The sequence below is a fragment of the Spermophilus citellus genome, assembly GCF_964194105.1.
Source record: "Spermophilus citellus genome assembly, chromosome: 5".
In the NCBI taxonomy this organism is placed as follows: Eukaryota; Metazoa; Chordata; class Mammalia; order Rodentia; family Sciuridae; genus Spermophilus; species Spermophilus citellus.
In genome coordinates this window covers 122,782,468-122,788,467 of record NC_138186.1, presented here as the reverse complement: position 1 = coordinate 122,788,467, position 6,000 = coordinate 122,782,468, and the positions used below count along the sequence as shown (strand labels likewise).

General features: G+C 35.5%; 1 pseudogene across 1 annotated transcript in view; it reads right to left on the bottom strand.

Moving 5' to 3' along the window:
* Positions 1–1,026: 1,026 nt before the first annotated feature.
* LOC308649468 (kinesin-like protein KIF2A) overlaps positions 1,027–6,000 on the bottom strand; it is an 83,863-nt pseudogene continuing 78,889 nt past the window's right edge. The window contains exon 2 of the transcript in view: positions 1,027–1,932. The product of the transcript in view is annotated as a kinesin-like protein KIF2A (transcript). The remainder of the gene's footprint in view (positions 1,933–6,000) is intronic.

Genomic DNA, 6,000 nt, shown 5'->3' with positions numbered 1-6,000 from the left:
ACTTGTAATCATATTTAAATTGCTGGTCCTGCCACATTGAAGAGTGGACATTGGACATCAGTGAGACTGGGTACCTTGCTGTCTGTCCCGAGATTGACTCCACCATTTCCTGACATCCAGTCATCAGCTGGAGAGAATCACCAGACAAGGATAATGTCTGTTCTTTGGCTAAGAGAAGTCATGTGGCATTGGAGGTATTTTGGGGCTTGTGCTTGCACTAGAATTGTGTGATTTGCTCATAGTGTTTAATTAGTGATTATTGAATTCTAGTTGGGGTGTTCCCGCACACCCAACACTTTTTGCATTGATTATTTATATTTGATGATTGGTGTGATCGAATATACGCTTGCATTTAAAGATAATCTGCCTCCGAATGATTATTTATAGCACTGCTTGTGACAGAAGGGAACTTCACACACCCCACTGTGTTTCTAAATCCTTAATCTGCTTTGCTGAATGATGCATTATTGGATCACATCACTGAATAAGAATAGATAATGGTCAATAATGGTCAGGCAGTCATGGTTATGGACTCCAATTAAAGTCTTGTTCAAATGCAAAGACTATACCAGACTAACGGTGAAAACATTAATGGACCCTTTTCTTTTTTCATAGATACAGACCATGAGACTTATCTACAGGAAAATTCCAGCCAACTTCTTTATCCTAGAGCAGTTGAAAAATGGAAGGTGGGAATGAACCTGGATGGGAATTACAGAGAAGATTAAAACTCAAATACCAAAAGACACAGCCAATGACTTTGATACTTTATCATTGCCTGTTCAACACAGATTTTGATCAAAACTCATACCCCCCAAAACTATGTAAGCCCCTAGGCTAGCACACCAAAATGGTTTTTCCTGATACTAGGTCCCCTCTGGTATTATAGGAGTTCTATCTCTTCTCTTTTCACTTAAATAAATCGTACCCTGTTTACTCTTTGCTTCTGTTATTGTCCGTGGACTTATTCTTCAAATTTTCAAGACATGAACCTAGAAAGAAATTGGTAGAGTAGAGAATCTAGTTTCATCTCAAAATTCCAGTTTTATCACCAGTCATGGTTGTATCAACAGTCAATTCTTTCACCCTGTTTGCATAATTAATGTATTAAGAGTATTTTTGAAGGATGCTATTCCTAGACTGATTGTGGAAATTGCACAGATATGAGAGTTATCCTATATGAATGAACCTCTAAACACCTGAGTGAGTTTATTTCTGGGAAAGGAATATAAGGTTTATTACTATCTAAGTTTCTGATGCACTCCTTGAGTACTAAAAGGATTTATTAATTTCAAATCTTTAGGCCCAGTTTGCCTGTTTGCACTGAATTTGTCATCTCCCCTTTTCATTCCCAGGCAAATTGATGAGAGAATATTTGCCATGTAGTTTATCTTTCCTTCTAAGAATGATCTGGAACAGTGTATTGTTCCAAGATAAATGTGCATTTGCACGTTTGGTTATGTCAATGAGTTGCAGTACATTATTATTACATTTGACTTCCTGTTCCCATACTCCCACCTCTTGAACCTGATATTTCCAGTCTTTAAGAACTTTTAATTTTGTTTTTCTATTTAGTAAGACAAACTCCTTTCCACTACAAATTTCAAAAACATTTGCACATACTTGAAGTTGTGGCTTCTTATGGATTGTCTTCTTTATCATTAAAATGAATTGCTAATGCATAAATGCCTTTAGAGCAATCTTTGTTCTTTCCTAAAGAGACACCACCCATAGTGTGAGTTTTTTCACTTCATTCCGCCCATAAGCAAAGCTCCTAGCCATTCTTTTTTAAAAAATTGTTTCTTCTAGTGGTCTAGCAGTAAACCAGTAAGCCATTTCATTAGGAGCTGAGTCATCAAAGTCATGATCAAAATCAAATATTTGGTTTTCTAGGTACCTTGTTAAATCTCCTATCTGTTTGGGTTCATGTACCTTCAGAATATCTTTTCAGGGGTGCGGGGTTTTTAGAGCAAGATCTTTCACTTAACGTTCTTTTTTTATTGAGTAGTTTGTTTTATTGTACAAACACTTATCCTATATTTATGGTCCATAATCCAAGCTTTCTCTAATGTTTCTGACCATACACATAATTTCTTTTATTTTGATCATATTTACTTAATATTTTATCTATTTATTTATTTTGCATTACAATTCTTAGTACACCTTTATACCACAATTATTATATCTCTGATTGTATATAAGGTATGTTGACACCAAATTCACATAATTTCTTTTTATTTTTTTTTTATTTTAATTTTAATTTTAATTAATTAATTAATTAATTAATTTATTTTTGTGTGTGTGTTACTGGGGATTGATCTCAGTGACACTGGAACACTGAACCACATCCCCAGCCCTATTTTGTATTTTATTTAGAGACAGGATCTCACTGAGTTGCTAAGCACCTCATCATTGCTGAGGCTGGCTTTAACTCCTCGTGATCTTCCTGCCTCAGCCTCTGGAGCTGCTGTGATTACAGGTGTGCACCACTGTGCTCAGCTCATACATATAATTTCGTAATTTGGATTTTTTCCCCTCTGAGTTCTTGCTGTTGCAATTTCCTATTTTCTCATTTTTTTCTTGTAATTATTCTACTTCTTTTCCACAATTAGACTTTCTACACAGAGGGGCTCCATTTTCCTTACTTCCATCCTTCCTTCCTTCTTTTATATCTTCTTTCCTTCCTTCCTTCTTTTTTCTTTCCTTTCTTTCTTCAGCTTGAACTGGAGATAGATCTGCTACACTACCATTCTGTTGTGCAGAGAAAGACTATTGAGGAAGTTGACTAGGCTGTGCATGTTCAGAACCAATCACTGTGTCATCTTTTGGAGGAGAGTAATTTTTAATAGATTTTATAATCTGTTGTTTATTTTGACTAAGGATGTTGGAGATATCTCTAGGCTAGGTTCAGTTTCTTCATCAGGAACAAGGTCAGGGTTAAGTGAAAAGATGCCTTCCAGATCAACCTCTTTACCTTTTGTGGCTCCATTTTCTACCCATTCAACAGTTATACTTTAGTTATCATCACTTAAAGATGTTTCCCTTGCTTGGAGCATTTGGGTGTGGCTCCACTTGATCTCCATGGAAATCCCGATTTGGATCTTGTTGAAGTTGGTTGTTGCCATCACCTAATCTCAAGTCTTTATAATATTTTTAAATGAAATTCATATGTCTGTTTGTGTTCCACCAACCCTATGTCTTGGGAAAAAATTGTTATCTCCACTTGTAGGGTATTAGGGACTCAGAAGAAACCCAATATTAGAAATATTTTACCTAAATATTGCATATTCTGTAGGGATTACCTATAAAGAAAAATAAAAAGGAGATGGTTATTTCATTAAACTACAGGGATTCTTCTCTAGTAAGAAAAGTAGAAGTTATCTCACAAGAGGAGGTAGAGAAAGTTCAGGTTACAGAGCATAGTAACACCCTGTACTCTCAGGCAAGGCAATTTATAATTAATTTCATTTATCCAACAAAGATATTTTGAGTATTTATTATGTTATAGATACTGTTCCATTTATTGGGGATGAAGCATTGAACGAAACAGATGTACATCTTTCCCTCATGTAGCTTATAATGTAGTTGAACAATTGTTTATTCATGAAAATATTTACATTTGAAATTTAAGAGAAAAGTTATAAAATTTCCTCCTTCATGCTAACATGTTAGTTTCATGAGGGTAGGGATCTTTGTTTTATATTCACTGAGTTATGCCAAGTGCTTAGAACCATGCCCAGCACATATTAGAGTCTCAATAAATATTTGTTGAATAATGAATTAATAATAAAAACTATCTTCAGTTAAAATCATCATATATTCTTAGAATTTTAGAGGACCATGATGATGCTACTGGTGGAGTTGGGAGGCTGGGACAATTTTGTCACATTAACAATAGGAAGCTATATTTTTTTGAGTCTGGCTCTTACCTGCATAAGCTAAATATCCTTCCGATTTTACTAGTTTTTCTGACACTGCTTAGAGTTATGTTCCAGTAATGATTAAGTCTCTTCTCTACAGTTACCACACATTTTTGACAAAGTCTCCCCCTATTGGACCAGGTCTATCTATGAACACCTTCTACCAATATAGCTGCTGGAGGGTGCTCACCATTAATGTATGCAGGGCAATGGGTCTTCACCAGGACAATGGTTTGTGTCAGCTGCACTGTCTCCTAGTCTTTCTGATGCATCCCCATTTATACTTTATGCAGTATTTTACCACAAGAACAACAAAATGTTGCTGGGAAATTTCTGTGTATTTCAGAACATCTTTTGATAACGTATCTGCAGATTCTGCCATCAGTGCTCTCTCACAGAGCTCTGACATGTGTTGCTAAGTCTGAGTGAAGGCACAAGTGAGGCTTCCTTCTCACATGCCTCTTCTTGTGTAGAATGGTGCTCAGAGATAGTAGAGGTGGTACAGCCCTTAGGCTGAGTCTATACTACAAAATTAACTTGATAGTAATGCAGAGTTCAAAGAGAAAAAAAGAAAAGCCCAGTATTACAAAACTAGACTATGAAAGGGAATACTATTATTTCCACCATAATGGGGATAGCAATTTCTAATCTAATCTATTATAAAAATATGACCATCTCCAAAAATTTTATTTTTCCCACTTTCACATAACTGAGCATGCATGTTCTTGAATAAGTCAGTCACAGATAGATAGAGAGAATGTAAACATAAACATACTTTGTAGCTTCTTGCTGCATGTTGTTACACTAAAAGTCAGGTTCATTAAGATTGATGAGAATTTAAAATTAGGTATTTTCTGTGCCTGGAACTGTTGACCACGAAAGCAGAGATAAAATTTGTGTTAACTTGAAAATTATTATCATTATTTTGGAGAGAACTCCCTAGTTGCAGGAAGATATTAGTAGAGTGTACAGCTATATATGTGATATGATTTTTGAGTTTTGAAGAAGATTCTCTGAAATCCACAATGATTATTTGTCCTGCATGCTTATGTAAGAAATTGTATTAGGAGAAATTCTTTTTTTCTAGTTCAGGAAATTCAGTGCAAGCTTGGTAACACATTACACTTTTCCTTAAAGCAGGCTTTTGTGAAGGGTTTTGGAGCAATTATTGGCTCATTGGTTTTCTGAAGAGGTGAAGGACAGGAGAAGAGTGAAGTTGATAGGTTGAAAGCAAGCTGTGGTTACCACACACATTAAATAAAAAATCGTTTCAATGAAGATTGGATCTGAACCAATGAAATTTTGAATCAATAACTAACATCATGAAATGATATACCTCTGAACAAGGAATCCAAAGATAGAATGGTTTTAGTTTTGACTTTGATCTTTATTGGTTATGTGATCTTGGGGAAGTCGTTAAAACTCAGTGGACTTTCTTATTCTGATATGCATAGATGGGAGGCTTCTTTTTCCTGTTCTCAGTTCCTGTGTTTCAGTGGCTGGGTTGTGTGGGCAGACTTGCAGAAAGAACAGTGTGAGCTGGAATAGCATATAAACTTTGTGGGAGGGTGACTTTAGAGCCAGACCACCAACAGTGCAGGAATTAAATTGAAAAAAAAAAAAAAAAAGGAAGGGGAAAGAGTTTCAGTAAGAAAGCACAAAGTCTGGAACAAAATGCAATCTGTAGATCTCATGGAGAGTGGACTGATTGGCAGAAAGTCAGAGCCCTGTGCAAGGGTTCTGTATTGGATGTAAGAACTGAATTTTCTAGAATTATCTTTGCGATTATATTCTCAAGTTGTCTTCTGCAATTGAGTCATGAAATATTAAATGCCTATCCTCTTTTATATTATTTCTGTGTGCTGGTTTTCTAATTAAAATGCCTATTCCACTTGCAAATTAGTTTCAATCACAAATATTTTGAATCAAGTATTGATTATTATTGTTTTGGTTTCAGTGACAGAAGTATCCTTTCTCCTTAAAAAAGTCAAGGACTTTTGTTTTTCTAAGGGAAAATGTAGAAAGTTAATACTCCATTAGTTAACACCTTCAAGCAAGGGGGCTGAGCAGGACAACTGAC